This window comes from Lutra lutra, chromosome 17 (genome assembly GCF_902655055.1).
Source record: "Lutra lutra chromosome 17, mLutLut1.2, whole genome shotgun sequence".
Classification (NCBI taxonomy): domain Eukaryota; kingdom Metazoa; phylum Chordata; class Mammalia; order Carnivora; family Mustelidae; genus Lutra; species Lutra lutra.
The window spans coordinates 14,668,126-14,692,256 of record NC_062294.1 but is presented as its reverse complement, the minus strand read 5'-3'; the positions used below and the strand labels follow the sequence as shown (position 1 = coordinate 14,692,256).

The following is a 24,131-nucleotide window of genomic DNA, read 5'->3' as shown; positions in this document are numbered from 1 at the left end:
GTCGCCAAACTGTGGAAAGAACTAAGATGCCCTTCAATGGATGAATGGATAAAGAATATATGGTCCATATACACTATGGAGTATTATGCCTCCATCAGAAAGGATGAATGCTTAACTTTTATATCAACATGGACAGGACTGGAAGAGATTATGCTGAACAAAATAAGTCAAGCAGAGGGAGTCAATTATCATATGGTTTTGCTTATTTGCGGAGCATAATAAATAACACAGAGGACATGGGGAGATGGAGTGGAGAAGTGAGTTAGGGAAAATTGGAGGGGGAGAAGAACCATGAGAGACTGTGGACTCTGAGAAACTGAGGATTTTGGAGGGGAGGAAGGTGGGAGGTTGGGTGAACAGGGTGGTGGGTATTATGGCGGGCACGTACTGCATGGAGCACTGGGTGTGGTATATAAACGATGAATTCTTTTTTTTTTTTAAGATTTTATTTATTTATTTGACAGAGAGAGAGATCACAAGTAGGCAGAGAAGTAGGCAGAGAGAGAGGGGGAAGCAGGCTCCCTGCTGAGCAGAGAGCCCAATGTGGGGCTCGATCCCAGGACCCTGGGATCATGACCTGAGCCAAAGGCAGAGGCTTTAACCCACTGAGCCACCCAGGCGCCCCTAAAATGATGAATTCTGAGCACTGAAAAGAAATTTAAAAAAAAATTAAAAAAATAAAAATAAAAATAAAAGAATCTCATCTGAAATCAGTTACCTGGAATTCATCCCAGGGTTTTTCTTCTAGAAAATGTTTTTTACTCCTGTTGTTTACTAGAATCCAGTAAATCTGAATCATGACACTAAAATTTGTAATCCTTGCAATCAAAATTTTTTAAAGCTTTGCCAAATCTTTGTCTTTTAGGCAATGTTAAACTGCTTTCATTGCCAGTGCAATTGCCAGAAGCACCAAATCTGGAGATCTAAATATTCTTGAGATAATTAATATCGCCACACTGACTTGTTGAGTTAACCTGTCTTACTACTATCGTATTGGAACCTAAAAGGCATATGTGAAATGCTCCATTAAAAATTGGCAGCTTAGATACCATAAAAGCTCAATCTGTACTATTATTTAGTAATAGTAATAGTCACCCCTGGGCGGCATTCCCTCAACTAATTGGGAATCCCTTTAAAAACATTTTAGGAATCCTTTTTAAGACACTGAAAACTTTTAGACAATACCTAAAAGAAAGACGACTCAAATTTCAATAAAAAGCCAGAATATTTCAAACAGTTTGCTGGAACAAAGTGAAACGAGGAAATCTCCCCAGATGTCAACTTTTTCCCTGGAGATCAAGAGGCTTGGGCATGGACAAGAGCAAGGAAGAGTATACTTCTGAGCCATGAATCTGCAGGAGAGCATTTTCTTGATTGATTAAAGAAGCAAAAAAAAAGGAGGGGTGCTGAGAATTAAAGCAATCTGGCCAAATGAGAGAACAGGTTTGTAATGACTTTTTCCTCCTCAAATCGTTTTATGACAATTCTGCACATGTGGGAAAATATAGGCTTCTTCACCACAATTCTCATTTCAGATTCAGACTCTGAGACTGTGAAGAGCTATTCAATATGAGCAACGAGCAACGAAGACTAAATATTTTAAACAGAATGTTGCTTCAAGTAAGTCACAAATAATTTCAAATATTTAATAACATACATATTTTTACATATGAAGATTATGAAGGATTGTTTCTTATCAAAGTTTTGCTCATATTGTGGTATATGCCCCATTGCTCATAATTCATTTTAAGAAACTATGGCCCAATTTCCTTTGCTCCTTTTTGTAGTTGTCTCAGTTTGCTCAGGCTGCTATAATAAATGCCATAGACAGGAGAGCTTATAAACTATAGAAATTTCTTTTTTTTTTTTTAAGATTTTATTTATTTGAGAGAGAGAGAGAGAGAGAGAGAGCACAAGCAAGGGGGTGGGATAGAGGGAGAGAGAGAAGCACACTCCCCACTGAGCAGGGAGTCCAATGTGGGACTCATGTGACCTGAGCCAAAAGCAGACGCTTAACTGAGCCACCAATGTGCCCTAGAAATTTATTTCTAAAAATTCTGAAAGCTAGGAAGTCCACGATGAAGGCACAGGCTGATATAGTGTCTGGGTGAGGACCCAGTTCCTGACTGATAAGCAGCAATATTTTCATTGTGTTCTCACATGACAGAAGTGGTGAAGGATCTCTCTGGGGTCTCATTTTTAAAAGCACTAATTCCATTCCAGAGGCCTCATACCTTACCGCATCTCAAAGGTTCCACCTTCAAACAGCATCACGCTGGAGATTATGTTTCAAAATATAAATCTTGGGAGACACAAACCTTCAGTCTATGGCTGTTGTTAAAAAAAAATTGTCCTTATGCTCAAGCTTCTCGCATTTTCTCATATTTATGAGACTACTCTACCTCAGCAGAGGGTTCTACTTGTTTCCAAACATGGGTGTTGTTAAGTTCTCAATAATAAAAGTCTGATTCAGGGGCTGTGGGATGGAACCAGCCAGAAAAATCTGGGTGAATGCAATGGATATCAGGCTCTGAGGTAGGACTGTAATAGCCAGGGATATCCCAGAACACTCCTTCCTCTACTTTGAGCCACTCTGGAGAAAAAAACTTCCAGCTGGACAATTACCAGTTTTGCCCCCACTCATTCTTACAAAATAATAGTTAATAGATCTGTTTTCTTCTAGAAAGGAAGAAGAAAAATATATTTTTAGAAGCACCCACAACTATATGGTCAACTAATCTTTAACAAAGCAGGGAAGAATATCCAATGGAAAAAAGACAGTGTCTTCAAAAAACGGTGTTAGGAAAACTGGACAGCAACATGTAGAAGAATGAAACTGGACCACTTTCTTACACCATACACAAAAATAAATTCAAAATCGATGTAAGGCCTAAATGTGAGACAGGAACCATCAATATCCTAGAGAACACAAGCAGCAACCTCTTTGGCCTTGGCCATAGCAACTTCTTACCACACACGTTCCTGGAAGCAAGGGAAACAAAAGCAAAAATGAACTACTGGGACTTCATCAAGATTAAAAGCTTCTGCACAGTGAAGAAAATAACAAAACTAAAAAGCAGCTTACAGAATGGGAGAAAACACTGGTAAACAACATATTTGATAAAGAGTTAGTATCCAAATTCCAGAAAGAACTTACCAAACTCAACAGCCAAAAAACAAATAATCCAGTTAAGAAATGGACAGAAGACATGAATAGATATTTTTCCAAAGAAGACATCCAGATGGCTAACAGACACATGAAAAGTTGCTCAACATCACTCCTCATCAGGGAAATACAAATCAAAACCATGATGAGATACCACCTCACACATGTCAGAATGGCAAAAATTAACAACCCAGGAAACAACATATGTTGGTGATGCAGAGAAAGGGGACCCCTCTTGCAGTGCTGCTGGGAATGCAAACTGGTACAGCCACTCTGTAAAACAGTACGGAGGTTCCTCAAAAAGTTAACAATATAACTACCCTATGATCCAGCAATTGCACTACTAGGTATTTACCCAAAAATACAGATTCAAAAGGTACATGCCCCCTGACAATTTATAGCAGCATTATCAACAATAGCCAACCATGGAAAGAACTGAAGTGTCGAACAACTGATGAATAGATAAGGATGATGTAGTGTAGGTGTGTATGTATGTGTGTATACATACATACATATATACACACACATGTGCACGCATACACACATACAATGGAGTATTACTTGGTCATCAAAAAGAAATGAAATCTTGCCATCTGCAACAATGTGGACAGAGCTAGAGTGTATTATGCTAAGCAAAACAGTCAATCAGAGAAAGATAAATATCATATGATTTCATTTATATGTGGAATTTAAGAAACAAAACAGATAAACATAGGAGGGGGGGATTTAAAAAAAAAGAGAGAGAGAGAGGGAAACAAACCATAAGAGACTCTTAATGATAGAGAACAAACTGAGGACTGATAGAGGGAGGTGGGTGGGCAATGGGCTGGATGGGTGATGGGCATTAAGGAGGACACTTGTTGAGATGAGCACTGGGTGCCATGTGTAAGCGATCAACCACTGAATTCTGCCCCTGAAGCTAATATTGTACTGTATGTTAGCTAACTAGAATTTAAATAAAAATACGAAGACTAAAAGAATAAATCAGACAACCTAAAAAACAAAGAAAAAACAGCACCAGCATCCCTTGTGCTGAATGTTATTTCCATTGTTCTTTCGATCCTCATCACATTCAGAATTTGTTTTCTGGCCTCCCATGACTGGTCATTTCCTGTAGTCTTCTCATACCTCCCTGGAATTCTCTTTGCCCCAAAAGGTCATTAAGTCACCTCTTTTTTATAAACAAGTAAAACATCGAATTTTTGGTGTTCATTACATTCATTTTGGCATTCAGAGTATTCACTAAATAATTATCAAAAAAATGAAACACCAGTTTCTACTTCTTACCTACTAAATTAGAATCCAAGGGAGGGACACGGAATTTTCACTATCAATAGGAATCCCAAGTGGTATTTTCATTAGGTAACTTTAGAATACACTTCAGAAAGTCATAGTACTCCTGATTATATACATGGCAACCATATAGTTTATTGTCCAAATAGGACACTTTTGAAAGTGAAAGCAGAGCTATTAATAATTGATTGGCCCAACTGGCAAAAACTGGCAAAATTCTGACCAAATCAGGACATATGGTTCTCTTATAGACTATCGTGTTCATCTCTACCTAAGTTCTTTATTTATTATTGTAACCACTTTATGGAGATATAATTTTCACACCATGTAATTCATCCATTTCAAAGAAAAATGTCCAATTCATTTGAGTGGCTCACTCGATTAAGTGGCTCAGTGTGGCTCAGTCAATTAAGCCTGAGTGTCTCAGTCAATTAAGTGTCTGCCTTTAGCTCTCAGGTCATGATCCCAGGGTCCTGGGATCAAGCCCCACATGAGGCTCCTTGCTCAGTGGGGAGTCTGCTTCTCCCTCTCCTTCTGCCTGCCACTTCCCCTGCTTGTGCTCTGTCTCTCTCTCTCTCTCTAGTGGTCAAATAAATAAATATAAAAATCTTAAAAAAATAAAATAAAATGTCCAATTCAATGTTCTTTAGCATATTCATAAAGTTTTGCAACCATCATCACAATCAATTTTAAAATATTTTCATTATCCCCAAAAGAAACCCTATATTCTTTAGCAGTTACCCTCATCTCCCCATGTCCCTTTCTTCTAATTTCTTATAAATGGACTCATGCAATATCTGGTCTTTTAAGATTTGCTTCTTTCACTTAGCATAATGATTGCGAGGTTCATCCATGTTGTAGCATGTAGCAGTGCTCCATTCCTTTTTATTGCCAAATAACATTACACTGTATGCTTATACCACATGATTTTATTCATTCATCAGCTCATGGACATTTGTGTTGTTTCTACTTTATGACTATTATTAATAATGCTGCTATGAAATTTGTGTACAAGTTTTTGTGTGGGACACATATTTTCATTCCTCTTCGGTATATAGCTACAATATTCCTCCTTTTTTTTTTCATCCCTACCTTGGAAGATTCTAATAAGAGTTTTCACAAGACTTGTAGAAGAGCAAGACTTCAATAAGAAAAAATGAAAGGCAGACAATTATGTTTCTCAGATTAGCTGAAATAGCTATTTTGTTTTAAAAATACATTTATATACCCTTCCTAGCAATGACCCAAATACTTGCTTAGAAATTGGAGTGACTGAGAAAGAAACACAGAAACCAACCTGAAGGATCAGCAAAAATCCCTGCTGGGGTACCAAGGGTCCTTCTTTCAGAGTGTAAAGTCTTTCATTTAAGAGCAGATAGACTAATATGTCAAAACTAATGTAACAGTTGCAAAAAGCTCCTGGGTCTTTGTTCTCTGACCAAATATTTGCATTCTGTGTCTTGAATCAAAACTTTTAATTTCTAGTGTTAATGGTTTCTTCACTGATGACTTCGTTAATTTGGTCTTTTTCTTTAAAATGCATGACATAGGCAGACTGAGCTTTCAGAAAATGTGTTTAACCTTATAAAGATCTACACATAGGTGTAATGGTCTTATGTGAGGAGAGACATTGTAAAGTTAGTTGTGTTAAAGTACAATCAATACCTACAGAAGGGAAAATTAGAAAGGAAACTGATTTTCCTTCCATCTTTCTTCTTTTTCCTGTCACTAGTCTGCATGAGTTTGGAACTCTGGGAATTATTACATTATAAAAATGTCCAGGTTTCCATTCTAATAGGTTCCAGGCTTTCCTGCTATGGGGATGAAACTAGCAGACTTAGTAAATCCTTATTTATTTGTCCCAAAGGCCAGGCAGAACTCTTTCTTCTCTTGTGCTGGTTTCTATTCATTCATTGCCTCTTCTCAGGTTCTTTTGCTGCCCATTATTAATCTTTCAAGCTACAGCTGGGTGGGTTCAGAACAAAAACCATCAGAGGAGCTGAAAAATGAAATATTTACCTGCACCAATGGGGAAAAAGGCCTATCAACCTTGCCCATTCAGCGCAATCACATTTTTATTTTATTTTATTCACTTTCTAGATGGAAGACAAGATACATATATACACTCACATATATATATTCCCTCTCTGTGTTAATACATTATGTTTTTTTTACTATCTATCTTCATTTGTAATGAGTGTAATATATAGAGCTCAGTGAGTTACCATGGAGACACTGGTCCTCTGTTTCTTATCACAGAGCCACACTATCGTCTGGTGTCAGCCAAGGAGGGATGACAAAGGCCTCCCCAAGAGCCTAGCTCTGCAATTACTGAGCAATCAAGCACCTCTTTTAATAGAGCACATCGAGGTATACATGGCTCCTTGCTTAGCACTGTCTTCTCTTCCTCCCTTTTAAACTTACATAGCAGGATGTAGTTACCAAGTACAGATATCTTCCTCTGCTAGATGACCTGTTTATCCAGGATCTCAGTGATATTCTTTAATTTATATAACAGAGCTCATTAGCTACCATCCTCCCTACTTTCAAATATCTAAAATTTTTTAACTTCAACATGCATTGTTTTCTTCTGCGGATATATAGTGATCTTCCCTTTATATGTTAATCTGTTTTTATGGTTTGTCATTAACTGACAAAATGAAGGAGTGGGTAAATGAAAACCACAGTCTCTAAATTTCTTCTTAGTCCAGACTTTTCCTTAACTTCTCTAAGCAAATTACTGAAGCTATCAACAAAAATTTAAACACTTGAATGATGGGCATCCATTCTTAATCTTCTTTCTGGTGGTGATACATATGAGAGGCTAAATGAACCAAAAGTATATAAAAGGAGAAACAAAAAGCCTAATTTTTCCTCGGGGATTTTTAATTTATTTGGGGGTTGGCCTGACTTCTCCAGATTTGACTTGGATGGTGAGACTCAGACATTCTAAAATCTCTTAAAAATTTGGGATGAAACAAGATATGGAGGTAGGCCATGAGGCATTCAAATTGGCCTATCTGTTACTGTAGGTAGGCTTCTCACAATAAGAGCTAAGGGTTGCCCTGGGCAGTATCTATAATGTTATAAAATACACAGTGGTCTTAGATTCTGTTCAAAAGATATAAAATTTGCCAACATGCTCTCTTCCCTGAAAGAAGATGTAATGCCCAGGTGTTTAAAAGCATGATGAGGGCTAGGGTGGGGAGCGATGGTAACAGTAAGAAACTAAAAATGTATATGACCTGGTCATTGTTCTGAAAAAAAAAATCTAAGTGGGAAAATAAACCTTTAAAGTTATGTACAAAGGGTTCAATAATATGAATTAAATAACAAAAGTATAAAACAAAAAATAACAAAAGTATAAAAGTAAAAAACAAAAGTATAAAAAATATATCCTTTTTTATAAATAAAAAGTATATACTTTTTATAAATAAAAAGTATATACTTTTTATAAATAAAAAAGTATATAAAAGTATATACTTTTTATAAATAAAAAAAACTTTTTTATAAATAAAAAGTATATACTTTTTTATAAATAAAAAGTATATACTTTTTTATAAATAAAAAGTATATACTTTTTTATAAATAAAAAGTATATACTTTTTTATAAATAAAAAGTATAGTGAGGGGAAGAAAAAAGATCCATTAATACCAGAGTTAGTAACATTACTGAAAGAAGAGAGATTTAAGATTAGTCTTGAAAGATGGAAGAAAAGGAAAAAATATTCTAAGCAAGTAAAATAGTAGAAGCTAAAATGGGGCAGTGTGAATGGTCATGGTCTTCTCTGAGGACCATGATATTGTTAGCAATACTCAAGTAAACCATCCTTGAGTTTCAAGAAAACTTCTACAATCAGTTCAGTTGATGATGTTAGTTTCCTATTTTACCCCTCCCCCAAGATGCTTCTCTTCCCTTCAGTAGAAAAGAGAGACAGACATGAAGGGAGGGAGGAGAATGGGACATAGGGGAAGGCAGGAGGGAGTGGGAGAGGAGAGGGAAGAAAAAGTAAGGAGGGAGGGAAGGGAAGGGGAGGGAAGGAGGAGGGAGGCAAGGGGACGGAGGGAGAATTCAAAATATACATTCAAAATGACACAATAAAGAAATGAATAGCAAAAAAAAAAAAAAAAGAAAAGAAAGAAATGAATAGCAGAGGTGGCCAATTTTTTTTTTTTTTTCCAGGTAGGAGAACAAAGTGGTTTTTGCACATAGAGTATGAACAGATTCTGTGTTATATGATCCCCATGTGCCAGGAATGTCATTAATTAGATAAAAATGAGTGACTGGATACTTGCCAAATGCAGCTCAGGAGATCAAGGGCTACATACTCACATATTTTCACCTATGCTCTGGAAGCCTTGGTATAGCTACATAGTACATCCAGGCTTTGTCAGGAGCTTGAGAGGAGCCTAAATTAATACTAGGTTTTTAAGAGACCACTGACTCGTGGCATTTTTGTTACCAAAAGATGGTCTCATAAATATACAGTTTCTTTCAGCTGGACATTGGAGAAAAAGATATTTGATCAGTGACACAACCTGGGGGAAAAGCCAAAATAAAAGTTTATTAGGGCTACTGAAAAAGTTTGCAGAAAGGTTTACTGGAAGGTGACTGGAAGGAATGAAGACATTCATAACCTAACAGGAAGTGCTCCATAAACATTTTCTATTCTGACTGTATGCCAAGCACTGTGCTGAACACTTCATATGCATGATCTCATGTGATCCTCACAAACCTCTAAGATAAAGAGTAGTCACCTCCACATATTACAGATGAAAAAATGGAGTTTGAAAAGAGGCTAATTAACCTGTCCAAATTTACCTATTAAGTGGTATGGACCTAATGGAACACAATGATGTGAATCTATAATGACAAAGGCAGACTTTGCATCAAAAGAATTACTGTAATACATATTTATTCAGCATTTTCCTTTCCTCCATTTCCTTTGATAAGAGTTGTGATTAAAAGGCAGATACATCTGATCTTGATTTCCTCCATAAATTTTATCAAGAAGTTAATAAATGGAGAGAATATTTCTGGATACTCAGAGGAGGAAGAACAGGGACATGGTATTCAAAGGTAAAGCTTTCTTAGGACACTAGGGGAAAAAGGGTAAAACAGTCAACAAATTCTGTTCTTTAAAATTGTTCATCTTGTCTCTTTAGCTAAGAACAAACCCATGCAAAAAGAAAAATTTGCGAGTACAGATATTTTATTGTGTCTCTTCCATCACTCATTTGCTGTTTGTGCCTCTAAGATTACAAGTCCCACTCAGCTTTATTTATATCAACCTGGCCTTCTTGCCATTCCTTGAATAAGCCAAACTTATTCCTATCACAGGGTGTCTTTGCAATTCTTGTCCCCCTACCTAGAATTTATAGCTGACTTATTCTCAGTAGCCATGTCTCTCGTCAGCTGTCAGACCTTCAAACTGACCTTCTGGACTAACCTATTTAAAATATTTCTCCTTCTTCCCTGCCTACGATCCACTCTCTTCTTCACCCTCTATCTCAATAGCCTGTTTTTTCCCTCTTCACTGTACTTGTCACTATCTTAAGTTCTTTATTAATTTTGTTTTATTTTATGTATTTTTGTTTCATTTATATGTTTATAAGTGAAATGTCATGTTTTACTCATTATTATTTTTCTGGTACTTAGATGAGTAGTTGGTAGATAGTATGCACTTGGTAAATACTTGCAGAATGACTGTTACCAGGCAATAGGAATAGGACAATCTTAAGAGATACATTTCATAATGCTTCACAATTTATAAGGTGGTAATGTATACTTCAATAGTCAATATCCCACTGGTGGTTGATCTGCCTATCAATTCATCACATCAAAAACACTGACAAATCAGGGGCTCCTGAGTGGCTCAGTGGGTTAAACCTCTGCCTTTGGCTGTGGTCATGACCTCAGGGTCCCGGGATAGAGCCCTGCATCACCCTCTCTGCTCAGCAGGGAGCCTGCATCCCCATCTCTCTCTGTCTGCTGCTCTGCCTACTTGTCAAATAAATAAAATCTTGAAAAAACAAAAACAAACAAACAAAAACACTGACAAATTAGAGAATTCTGTTTGCTAATAGGAGTCTTATCTGCATGAAGGCTCTCGGGTTGATTTAAATTATTGGCATAGCTGCATGACCCAGTTATTCTCCAAACTCCTTTCACAGCATTGATAGTGGCAAAAAAAAAAAAAAAAAAAAAAAAAAAAAAAAAAAAAAAAACCAACCCACACACAACAAAATGTGTTATTTTGATGAGTTTTGAAGATTTTATTGCTATTCCCAACAAACAGTAATTCTTGCTTTCATTTGCTGTAAATGTCCCTATAAACACAGATTTTTATTTCTGCTTCTCTTACTAGTACAAATTATGCTGCTCTGAATAGCTAGAATCAACATTATAGACTAAGTATCTATGTCTCCCCAAAATTCACATGCTGAAATCTGTTTCCTTAGTGGGGTGGTATTTGGAGGTGTGCCTTTCAAGGTGATTAGGTCATGGGAGCCGAGCCCTCATGAATGGGATAGTGTACTTATAAAAGAGACCCCAGAGAGATCCCTACCCACCCTACATTGTGAAGACAGAGAAGATGGTTATCTATGAGCCAGGAAGCAGGCTCTCGCCAGATAATAAATCTGCTGGTATCTTGATTTTGGACTTCCTAGCCTCCAAAATTTCAAGAAATTTCTGGTGTTTGTAAGCCACCTCGTCTGGTATTTTGTTATAGCAGCCTGAACAGATGAAGACACCACAGTTAACAAATGAAAAACTGCAAATCAAAGCAGGTAACTTTTTGTTTATAATCGTGAGCTATTTTGAAATTTTCTGGGTGTTAGCGGAAGAATAGCATCTAGAGCTGAGAATTTAATCTCATACTCTTGAATGTTCATACATTGCCTTTGCTGGTTTATTAGGAATTACGAAATGCCCCTAATGAGTTCCATCCTATTGCTAGTCCATTGGGTTGATGTTACACTGAAGAATCAACAGACTGAATCTATTTCCTGCCACTCAGTCCACTAGAGAGGTTGTTAGGAACCAAGATACTTGAATTTGGTAGAAGGTACAGGTAGCAGATTCTAACCTGGGCACTAATTGCATTTCAAAAACACTAAATTACTGACATCCTCATTGCCAAATGATTGTTCGCTTTCATTTGCAAAATGAGGCTCTGAAAACATGTATCAATACAAAACCCTATATTGGAATTAACAGAGAGATCCCAGTTTCTTCCCATATCTACAGTCTAAGTCTTGACTTTTACTAAACTGATGACTAAAGGTTTTTCCTACTGAGTCTTGTCTTTTCAACAAGAGGCAGAGACTACTTTCATAATGACTTCCATTCAGGTTTTGCCCTTAATTCATCATGGAGTTCTATTTCATTTTCGGGATATCACAAAAAGTTTCAAACCTTCTTTCCATATGGGAAGTGAAAACAGATGTCTGGTTCCTTGGACATACCTTGCAGAAAAGAGCCCCCGAGTCCCTCTTCACAGAATGAAAATAGTACTCATCCTATTTTTGTGGTGTTATTATTGTACAAATGTATATCCTGTTATATATTCATTAATTGATAATTTTTAAAGATTTATGTCTTCAAGAAAAAACAAGTGTTGGTGAGGATGTGGAGAAAAAAGGAACTAATGTACTGTTGGGTGGAATGTAAACTGGTGCAGCCACTGTGGAAAATAGTATAGAGGCTCCTAAAAAAAATTAAAAATAGAAATACCGTATGATCCATCAATTCCACTACTGTATTTACCCAAAGAAAACAAAAACAGTAATTCAAAAACATAAATGTAGCCTTATGTTTACCCCAGCATTATTTAAAATAGACACGATCTAGGGGCGCCTAGGTGGCTCAGTGGGTTAAGCCGCTGCCTTTGGCTCAGGTCATGATCTCAGGGTCCTGGGATCGAGTCCCGCATCGGGCTCTCTGCTCGGTGGGGAGCCTGCTTCCCTCTCTCTCTCTCTCTGCCTGCCTCTCTGTCTACTTGTGATCTCTCTCTGTCAAATAAATAAATAAAATCTTTAAAAAAATAAAATAAAATAAAATAAAATAGACACGATCTAGAAGCAACCAGTCAACTGATAGACAAGTAGACAAAAAAAAAAAAAAGTACTGTAGAGCGCCTGAGTGGCTCAGTTGTTAAACATCTGCCTTCAGGTCAGGTCATGATCCCAGGGTCCTGGGATTGAGTCCCACATCAGGCTCCCTGCTCAACAAGGAGTCTGCTTCTCTTTCTACTCCTCCCCCTTGCTTGTGCTCTTGCTCTCTCTCAAGTAATAAATAAAGTCTTTTTAAAATATGTAGTGTAATCTCACAAAACAAACTGAGGGTTGATGGGGGGAGGGGGGGGTGGGAGAGGGGGGGTGGGGTTATGGATATTGGGGAGGGTATGTGCTATGGTGAGTGCTGTGAAGTGTGTAAACCTGGCGAATCGCAGACCTGTACCCCTGGGGATAAAAATATATGTTTATAAAAAAAATAAAATTAAAAAAAAAATGTAGTGTATACACATACATACACACACACACACACACACACACACACACACACATATATTAACCAGCCATAAAAAGAATGTGATCTTGCCATTTTAGACAACATGGAAGGATCTAGAGGGCATAATACAAGTTGAAATAAGTCAGACAAAGAAAGACAAATACCATATGATTTCACTTAGATGGGGAATCTAAACAAATAAAATGAATGAATGAACAAATAAACAAAAAGCAGAAATAAGTCCATAAATACAAAGAACAAACCAATGGTTGCCAGAAGGAAAAGGGATTAGGGAATGGGCAAAAGGGGTGGAGTGAGAAATACAAGCTTCTAGTTATGGAATGAACAAGTCATGGGACTAAAAGGCACAGCATAAGGAATATAGTCAATGATATTATAATACCATTATATGGTGACAGATGGTAGCTACACTTGTGGTGAGCACAGCGTAACATATGTAGAAGCTGAATCACTATGTTGTAGATGTGAAACTAATGCAACAGTATCTGAAAACTATACTCAAATAAGAAAAAATTTTAAAAATAATACAGTAAGTTTCCTGTTAAAAAAAACAATTTATGCCTATAAATAGTATGTTTATCTTGGAAACATATCTAGCAGTTCCACCTTACAAATTTGCATTGTGGCTCATTTGCTTGAAAAGGATATTTTAAGTAAAATACTAAGTTCAATGCATCATAAATTTTTCTAGGAGAAGTTGGTGCTAAAGGCCTTTTATCACCATCCCAGAGCAGGTACAAGGTGATAAATGAAAGCTGATCAGATTAGCATATAGGGCAATATTCAGTGAACTGCACATAGGTCTACAATATGGTAAGAAGACCCTTAATAAACCAAACAGAATATAGAAAATGGTAGTGTATAAATACATCTTCAAACAGCTATCCAAAGCCTTTCAGACTACTCAAATATAATGTAAGTCCCCTCCCTAGTTTAGCAGTACCTAAAGTTAACAAATCCTGGCTTTCCCATCCTCCTTCCTATTTTAATAGAATATAAAAACAAACAGTAACAGAAAGAAAGAAAGAAAATCAAGATGCGGCAGCATCCAAAAGCTATACTCATCAGCAGGACATCATAAGTAAAATAAATGAAAGACCAAACTCTCATGTTTATCATTCAAGTATGTTTTTTCCTCCTTCTATTAAGACAGTATTCAAGGAAGTACCATTACAAATTAGGACTTATTTTTAAACTTTATTGATTTTTTTCACTAAAAAGGTAGTACATGCAATATTACTGATGATTAAATATGTACACTAACATTAATACAACCAAGACTACTGATAAATGTATTCTATTTTTTTGCTTTCTAGTATCTCTTTGGGAATTGCCTTTTTAGTATCAGTTTAAGAAGTCACAAAACAAACACCTCATTACTTTTTAAATCCATCTATTTTTTGTTTTATAACCAAAAATCTCCCACCTTGGTCACTAGACTTATTTCTAAATGACTTCTGATTGTTTCAAGAACAAAGATATTCTCATTCAAAAACTTTAAAAGTGAATATGTGCATGTCTTGGGGACTGTGCAGTATCTCTTACATATATCTCTTCCTTGTCATTCCCACAGACACTACCCCAATTCTATCCCTCAATTCCCCTTCCCAGATCTCTTTCAGCTAAAGTCTCTCTCATGCTCAGTTATGCACAGTACTGTCAGGATCATCCTATCAAAGCACAGCTCTTATGTCTTTGTCCCCTTACTCAAAAACTTTCAGTGGCTTCCAGGAAAGATTCTCCACTCTCCTGCTTTCTAACACTTACATAGTGCTTGCTATGTGCTGGGCGCTGTTCTAGGTGCATTACATACGGTATCTTATGTTTCATGTCAACCCAGGGAAGGAGATAAAAATATTATTCCCATTTTAAAGATGAGGAACTAAGACACAGAGTTCAAGTCACTTGTCAAAGGACAGTTAATATGTGTCAGTGCTGAGATTTATACTAGTACTGACTGGTATAGAACTTTCAAGCCAGAGTCCTATCTCCCTGTTTCTTTTCCCACTTTACTTATTATTCATCATTTGCTAATTAAATCAAGTGCATTTCCGCTTTTGGGTCTTCATTTACAATTTTTCTTTTTCTTTTCTTTTCTTTTTTTTTTTTTTTGTGCCTGCTATAACATTCTCCCATATTTTCCTATCCATACCCATCAAGATCCATCTGATATACCACCTCCTCCATGAAGCTTACCCATATACCTCCTCTACATCACTGTAGGCTTCTATTAAAACACTGTATTCTCTACTGTATTAGTTTGTACATACATTTCTAAATGTTGACTCTGGAGGAAGAAAACAATTTCTTATTTTTCACTGTCCCTCTTCAGCATTCAGGTAGAGTTGCAGGCAATTGCTATAACTGAAAATAAATGAACTACTATCCAAAGCAATCTTGAAAAAGAACAAAGCCAGATACTCCCAGATACTACAAAGCTATAGTAATCAGAACAGTATGGTACTGGCACAAAAAGAGACACAAAGATAAGTGGAACAGAACAGAGAATCCATAAATAAACCCACATTTATAAGGCCACTTAATCTACAACAAAAGAGGCAAGACTATACAATGGGGATAAGATAATCTCTTCAATAGGGGCACTTGGGTGGCTCAGTGGGTTAAAGCCTCTGTCTTGGGTTCAGGTCATGATCCCAGGGTCCTGGGATCAAGCCCCGCATTGGGCTCTTTGCTTGGTGGGGAGCCTGCTTCCCCCTCTCTCTGCCTGCCTCTCTGCCTACTTGTGATCTCTGTCAAATAAATAAATAAAATCTTTTAAAATAAATAAATAAAATAAAATAAAATAAAATTTAAAAAGATAATCTCTTCAATAAATTCTGGAAAAACTGGACAGCTACATGCAAAATGATAAAACTGGACCACTTTCTTATACCATACGGAAAAATAAAGTCAAGATGGATTAAAAATCTAAATGTAGGGACGCCTGGGTGGCTCAGTTGGTTAAGCGGCTGCCTTCGGCTCAGGTCATGATCCCAGCATCCTGGGATCGAGTCCCACATCGGGATCCTTGCTCAGCAGGGAGCCTGCTTCTCCCTCTGCCTCTGCCTGCCACTCTGTCTGCCTATGCTTGCTCACTTGCTCTCTCTCTCTGACAAATAAATAAATAAAATCTTAAAAAAAGAAAATCTAAATGTAATACCTGAAACCATTACACTCCTAAAGGAAAACATAGACAATAAACTCCTTATTAGTCTTAACAACATTTTTCTAGACATGTCTCGGCAGGCAAGGAAAACAAAAGCAACAATAAACTATTGGGACTGCACCAGAATAAAAAAGCTTTTACACAGCAAAGGAAACCATCAACAATACAAAATACAGTCCACTGAATGGGAGAAACTTGAAAATTATATATTCAATAAAGGGTTAATGTCCAAAATACACAGAAAACTTATATGACTCAGCACCAAAAAAAAAAAACCCTCCAACAAATAATCCAGTTAAAAAATGGGGAGAGGATCTAAATAGACATTTTTCCAAAGAAGATACACAAATGGTCATCAGATGAATGAAAAGATGCTCAATATCACTAATCATCAGGGAAATGAAAATCAAAACCACGATGAGGTATCTATCACCTTATACCTGTAGAGTGGCTAAAATAAGAAGACAAGAAATAACAAATGTTGGTGAGGATGTGGAGAGAAAGGAACCCTGTGTACTATTGGTGGGAACATAAACTGTGCAACCATTCTGGAAAACAGTATGGAGTTTCCTCACAAAATTAAAAATGGAAATGGCATATGATCCAGTAATTCCACTTCTGGGTATTTAACCAAAGAAAACAAAAACACTGATTCAAAAAGCTTTATGCACCCCTATATTTACTGTAGCATTATTTATAATAGACAAAAATACAAATACTGTCTATTTATAATAGACAATAGGAAAACAACCTAAGTATCCATCTATGGATAAATGGGTAAAAAAAATGTGGTATATATGGGGCGACCGGGTAGCTCAGTCGATTAAGTGGCTGACTCTTGGTTTCAGCTCACATCATGATGTCAGAATCATGAGCTCAAGCTCCAGTTTGGGGTCCGAGCTTTGTGTTGAGTCTACTTGGTATTCTCTGCCTCTCCCTCCCCCCACTTGTGTTTTCACTCTCTCTTGCTCTAAAATAAATAAAATCTTTAAATAAATAGACAAATAAATAAAAAGATAAAAGAATATGTGGTAAATATACACAATGGAATATTATTCAGCCATAAAAAATGAGATATTGCCATTTGAGACAATATAGATAGACCTAGTGGGTACTATGCTAAGTGAAATAAGTCAGACTGAGATAGAAATATACCATATTATTTCATTTATATGTGGAATCTGAAAAACAAAACAAATGAACAACTAAACAAAAAGCAGAAATAAACCCATAAATACAGAGAGCAAACTTATCATTGTCAGAAAGGAGTGGGGGAGGGGTAGATGGGCAATAAAGGCAAAAGGGAATGGGAGATACAGGCTTCCAGTTACGGAATGAATAAATCAAAGGTACAGTATATACAGCATAGAGAAATACCATATAGTCTATGGTATTGTTGTAGCTCAGTATGGCAACATATGGTATCTATGCTTGCAGTACGCATATTATAACATATAGACTGGTCATATCACTATGCTGTACACCTGAAACTAATGCAACATTGTGTGTCAACTATACTTCAACTAAAAAAAAAAAGAAAAGAAATGAACTACTGATGGGTGAAATCATGATATTTAAAAACATGTACTATAGCCATTCAGTAAATGTTAACTGATATAAAAACGTCAACATATTCAAAAGACTATACCAAAGGCTCCGAACTCTGAAAGCAATTCCAGAACTGGTGTGGACATTGATACAATAAATACATAGCAACACAAAAGAATCACTTTTATTTATTTATTTTTTTTAAAAAAATTTATTTATTTATTTGACACAGAGAGAGAGAGATCACAAATAGGCAGGGAGGCAGGCAGAGGGAGGGGGAAGCAGGCTCCCTCCTTCTCTGCTGAGCAGAGAGCCCGATGTGGGACTCGATCCCAGGACCCTGAGATCATGACCTGAGCTGAAGGCAGAGGCTTAACCCACCGAGCCACCCAGGCGCCCAAAGAATCACTTTTAAATTAACAACAGATTTTATGGACCCATTCAACCATTACTACTTATTAGATACCCACTCCATGCCAAGCACAGAGTTATGAAAAAAACAAACCAAACCAAAACAAAACAAAACTAACTTTCTAGTGTATTTTACACACACTCACAAAATCCACTTAGCCCCTTCATATTTTCTAGGGAAACAAGATCTCTTAAAGAGAAAATATAATAGAAAATTCTCCTGTGCTATAAGTCTCTAAAAGATATACTAACAGGGGGGCGCCTGGGTGGCTCAGTGGGTTAAAGCCTCTGCCTTCGGCTCGGGTCATGGTCCCAGGGTCCTGGGATCGAGCCCCACGTCGGGCTCTCTGCTCAGCAGGGAGCCTGCTTCCTCCTCTCTCTCTCTGCCTGCCTCTCTGCCTACTTGTGATCTCTGTCTGTAAAATGAATAAATAAAATATTTAAAAAAAAAAAAAGATATACTAACAGGGCACAGGTCTCTCTTCAGTTGGGATAATCAGGAGGAACCCAAAGAAAAAGTTCTAAAGACAATGAGATTTAATTTATACACTCTCAGGGACTTGCAGGAAGAGAAATTTCATGCTTTATATATTTAACATGTAATAATAAGTACTATGTATAGAATTTGTGGGAATTCGAGATTCCTGGGCAGAAGATGCTACAGGAGTAGTTCAAAGTCTGAACAAAGATGATAGCTTTGTCTGCCATCAAAAATGCAGCTTTACTCTATCTATTAAGGGATATGTTTGAAGCTATGCTATTTCCTAGATCTCTATATGATAATATCCTTAAAAGAGAAGTCTAGGTTTTTAAGAACTACAGATTTTTCTTCTTTATTTCCACAGATGTCTGCTTCTATTTTGAGCCAATCTTCCTCTTATTCTTATGGAATAAACTCAATCAAAATGTTCTTTTTCCTTCAGTTTTTGTTTGTTTAATTAAATGATTTTCTACACAATTATAAAGGCCATGATTATACTATCAAATTTCTGTCCAAGTAACAATTTAAGGTTAATACTTGCCAACATTTAAATCTAAAACAATATAAAAACTCTGTGAGAATGAGGTAAATTTAAGCAGGCTATTTATTTCCTCTGCAATGTAAAAGAAAGTTTTGGCTATCATTGATTATTACCATATACTATTCAGAGAGAAATAGTTTACAAGCTATTATAAATAGCAAGTAATTGTGCCACACCAAGATCCTTCTCTGATGAATTTATAAAGGCAGCAGCTATTACAAAACCCAGAAAGATAGCATGACAACAGAGTAACATAGCACAAGCAAGATACATGCTAGCAGATAATATTTATAGGTAAGATATTTTGGGATAGCAGAATCAGAAAATTGTGGGGGTCAAAAGGGATTCATTAGAATTTTCTCTTCCATTTGGGTGGGAACATATGTACATACTTAATCTAATTAAATTAAGAACATTCTTTGTTGTTTTTTTTTTCATTTATTTATTTTGACATACAAAGATCACAAGCAGGCAGAGAGGCAGACAGAGAGAGGGTGGGGAGGAAGCAGGCTCCCTGCTGAGCAGAGAGCCCAACGCAGGACTCGATCCCAGGACCCCGGGATCACGACCTGAGCAGAAGGCAGAGGCATTAACCCACTGAGCCACCCAGGCGCCCAAGAACATTCTTTGTTTTTTAGCCTCTCTTAGAGTTGGAGATTCTACCATCCACTTTGGTCATCCACATTGGGTTTATGTTACACTTAAGTCTATTTTTCTTCTTATGTCCTAAAGATAGAGAACTGACAACTATTCTTTCTACAGCGAGAGCCTTCCTGTACTTGAAGATAATATATAATCAATCAGTCATCAGCCTTATTATCTCCAAAAATGAAATAAAAAAATTTTTTAAAGATGTCAGAGGATGTGATTTAACATTGATCCACACCTAACATTCAAAAACCTGAAGCCAATGAAGCAAGAGGAAAGGAATAATCAAGAATAAAGGATCAGCAGGCCAGATTAAATAGGAAATAAAGGCTAAAAAGAGAGAATAAAGAAAACAGATCCATAATGGGCTTCAAAAAATAAGATTTGCTTAATATACGCAAGGCACTGTGTACAGCACTTTATACATGCACTGTTGATGCCATCATCATCTTCATCCTATTAGCTAACACTTAATGTGTACTTTGCATCAGGTATCATTCTATATTCTTTTCATATATGGACTCATGTAATCTTCATGACATCCTAAGGGTAGGATTATTCCCCTATTTCAGAAAAGGAACTAAAACATGGGTGTATAATACCTTCAAATTCTTGCTGTATTCTATAAGGGACATCAATGTCTCTAACAGATGAGAAAACTTGAGTATCACAGGTTAAATAACATAATCAAAATAGTTAAGTGACAGAGCTGGGATTTTGAACTCTAAATTGTCTGATCCTGAAGTTCTTTTTGACTTTGTGTTTAACTTGAGAGAAGAAAGAGAATTACAACAATAGGCACGATAAGAGAACATATTACATGCCGGGCACTGTACAAAGTGTTCAGTATTAACATATTTAATCCTTAATATAAACCTGTGAAAATAGGTGCCATTGTTATTCCCACTTCACAGGTGAGGAAACCAAGGCACATGATCCTAATTTATCTAGGTTCATTTAGTTGTTAACTGGGGAACTGGGACTCAAACTCATGAGGTCCAGTTCCAGAGCTGTGCTCTTAACACAACATTATGCTTCCCCTTGTAGTTAAAAAATATAATGGGAGCAAATGTTTCCAGTACTGATAAGAATAGTCTCACAGGAGGGGCGCCTGGGTGGCTCAGTGGGTTAAAGCCTCTGCCTTTGGCTCAGGTCATGATCTCAGGGTCCTGGGATCGAGCCCCACGTCGGGCTCTCTGCTCAGCGGGGAGCCTGCTTCCCTTCCTCTCTCTGCCTGCCTCTCTGCCTACTTGTGATCTCTCTCTCTCTGACAAATAAATAAATAAAATCTTTAAAAAAAAAAAAAAAAGAATAGTCTCACAGGTAAATACACACTGGCAATACTCCAGAGCTAAGATTTATTGAGCAGTTACTAAACACTTCTGGTGGAACCTGGGATATGCCACTGAAATCCTCCTTCAGAAATGAAGGATTTATTTTACCACCTGATGGGAGACATGAAAGAAGATGGCCCTCACTTATAAGCTCTCAGTTGAAAAACTCACCTGTGGGATTGGCTGAAGTCTTTGCTGGGAATGCACTGAAGCTCATTTTCCAGAGGTATTGATCTGAAGAGCACTCCCTAATAAAAAATGATAAACATTCTAAATGTTAATCTCCACCTTAGAGTCTGCCTCCCTAGTAACTCAACCTGCAGTTACATGTTATATAATCTCATGTAACTCTCACCATCATATGAATTAGGTGCTATTATCCTTAAATAAATTTTATGGGGTGACTGGGTGGCTCAGTGGGTAAGCCTCTGCCTTCGGCTCAGGTCATGATCTCAGGGTCCTGGGATGGAGCCCCACATCGGGCTCTCTGCTCAGCAGGGAACCTGTTTCCCCTCTCTCTCTGCTTGCCTCTCTGCTTGCCTGTGATCGCCCTCTGTCAAATAAGTAAATAAAATCTTTAAAAAAATACTCATTTTACAAATGAAGACACTAATGCTTAACTTGACCACAGAGCTTGGTTTAAGGATGGAAACAGAATTTGAACTGAGACTAATTCTGGAGCCTACACTCAACAACTACATTTTGTATAGAAGGAAAAGCTTCAGTAACTGAGACTTATCATTAGCTCAACATGTATTTAATACTGAAGAGAAAGAGGCACTCTGAGAGACACTGAGATATTAAGGGAAAGAAACCCGTATTTTGTTTAAATCATAAGTAACAATCATGGAAGTAAGGGGAATGACTGGAAGTATAAACCAGGTGGCCTGAAAAGGAAGCCTGGTCAAGAAAATACCTGAACAATTTTTCCTCTACGCTTTCTACAATTTATTTCTTGAGAAGACAGAACTGAAGACAAAGAAAAGTTCCCATTTGATATGGGAGAGGAAAATGTTCAATCAAAGATAAACCCTTACACATTAAATTATCTTACATTCAAAGAGAAAAGGCTTCACTCTCCCATATGCAACATTTCCCATCTGATCCATCTGTCCAGCATTTTTTTCATAGAAGAGAAGCTGAAAACGTAAAATGCCAGCATATGGCCCTGACTTTAACGAAAAGTTAGAGGGTCTGATATTTGTCCACAAGAGTCCAAGAGACCTTGGACAGTATTAAATGAAGGGGTGGAAAGAAGGAACTTAGGTGGCATACAGCCATAGCTTTTGCCTGAGTTACGTTATACAATCACAGATGTTCTCCAATGTTGTAAATTTCCAGGCACTATTACCATCTTAATTTTCTCACATTTTCCAGTTGAGATTCAAGAGATAAACAAATCCCTTGACTCAGATGGAAATTTAAATTGTGGACTACACTTTTAAAAATTATACCTTTTCTGGGCATGCATAATTTCTTCTATTTCCAACAGAAGGAAGGGAAAAATTGCAACCAAACCCCCACCCCCAAATATTAAATTTATCCTCTCTGTGCTCATATGTTCTGGGTGCATCCTTAATTTCACTTAAAACTGAAAGTAAACCTAAAATATACCCAGAACATATGAGGGCCTGAAAAACCAAGTTCAGAGAAAATGGGATGCAGTTAGCAAAGATTACATGCATCAGTGAACTGTACTAAATTGAACACTTCTAAATGCCAGAGATTTTCTCTGCGAGACTGGGGGGTTTGAAAGAAAAATCAATAATGTTAGAAAAGAGAAATGCTCTTCGCACATCTCTAATTAGTCATAGCAGAATCTGGTGGATTTCCATATTACAACTGGATCAAACTTGTGAAATTGGTTTTGATCCCAGACTCACTCAGTACATCTTCCAGGAGAAGTTCCACTCAAGACAATCAAAGGCTTTTCAACCTTGAATGATCCCCAAGATCACTCTTTCAGTTTGCATCCAACCTACATTATGTTCAGCGGGTGTCTAACTAATGTTGTCTACAGCAAATCTCCCTGGAATTACCCAAGCTCCATTTATAAGAACAGGCAAAGGATCTTCAAACTGTTCAGCTTCAACTTTAGCTTGAGCCTTCAAAATCTATAATAGTAAGTAAAACCAGGCATGAAGAGACAAAGTTCTTCAGATCTTTTATTTTTTTAATAAATCAAATAAATATTGGCCATATTGTTTATATTTAGGGCATGAACTCCTCTGTAAAGTCCTTGCTCAAGTCTAATAATGGATTAGGTAAAGGGTTTCTGTATTTTTCTTAATAATCAATACCAAAGCCGCTGATGCAAATTTATTTGAACCCCAGGGAACACATCCTTTGAAGTTCTGGGAAAATTTTAAATATGGTGTACAAATCAATAAGTGGACAAAAACATCTCTGTCAATGTGTTCATTTTTATTTGGAGAGGAAATATTTATTTTTAAATGTAATCCCTCTTTCATTCCATCTGTGAACCCTTTTCCCAAATTATTTATTCTACAAAAGAAACTCATGACAGTCAGCTGAACAGAAAATAATCTTTTTTGGTCATAATTAGAAGTGGTGTAGATATCATCTCTCTGAAAAGGAGGACTTCTCAAAGCCCAAAACACAGTCTTCCTCTTTCCACCCTTTGTAATGCTCTCATACTTTCCTCTTATCCCCTCACTTTGCATCCAGTTTTGGAGCCTCAATTAACCAGAATGGTTTGAGGGCATTTCCAGAAGGGATTCTATTGGCCTGGTTTGGTGGTATGTGCTGTTTTGAATAGGATGCATCTAGGAAATTAAAAATATATTTTTCATTACTGCCTATTTTCATTAGTCCACTAAGCAAAAATACAAAGCAATTTTTTTCCTCTCCCCATTCTCCCTTTTTCCCTTCATTCTCTTTTTTCCCCTGTGGAGTTCAAATTAAAGAAAGGTGAAAATTGAAGCTGTTGTAGGCAAGGCGATTGCAACATGCATATTTGATTTTTATGATGGATCTAAATTGCTGA

General features: G+C 36.9%; 1 long non-coding RNA gene across 3 annotated transcripts in view; it reads right to left on the bottom strand.

Annotated features, from left to right (window-relative positions):
- Positions 1-24,131, bottom strand: part of LOC125089739 (uncharacterized) — a 140,690-nt gene that overhangs the window by 62,069 nt on the left and 54,490 nt on the right. For all 3 annotated transcript variants that reach the window (XR_007124040.1, XR_007124041.1, XR_007124042.1), the window contains exon 2: positions 21,296-21,372. This is a non-coding gene — a long non-coding RNA (uncharacterized LOC125089739). The remainder of the gene's footprint in view (positions 1-21,295; positions 21,373-24,131) is intronic.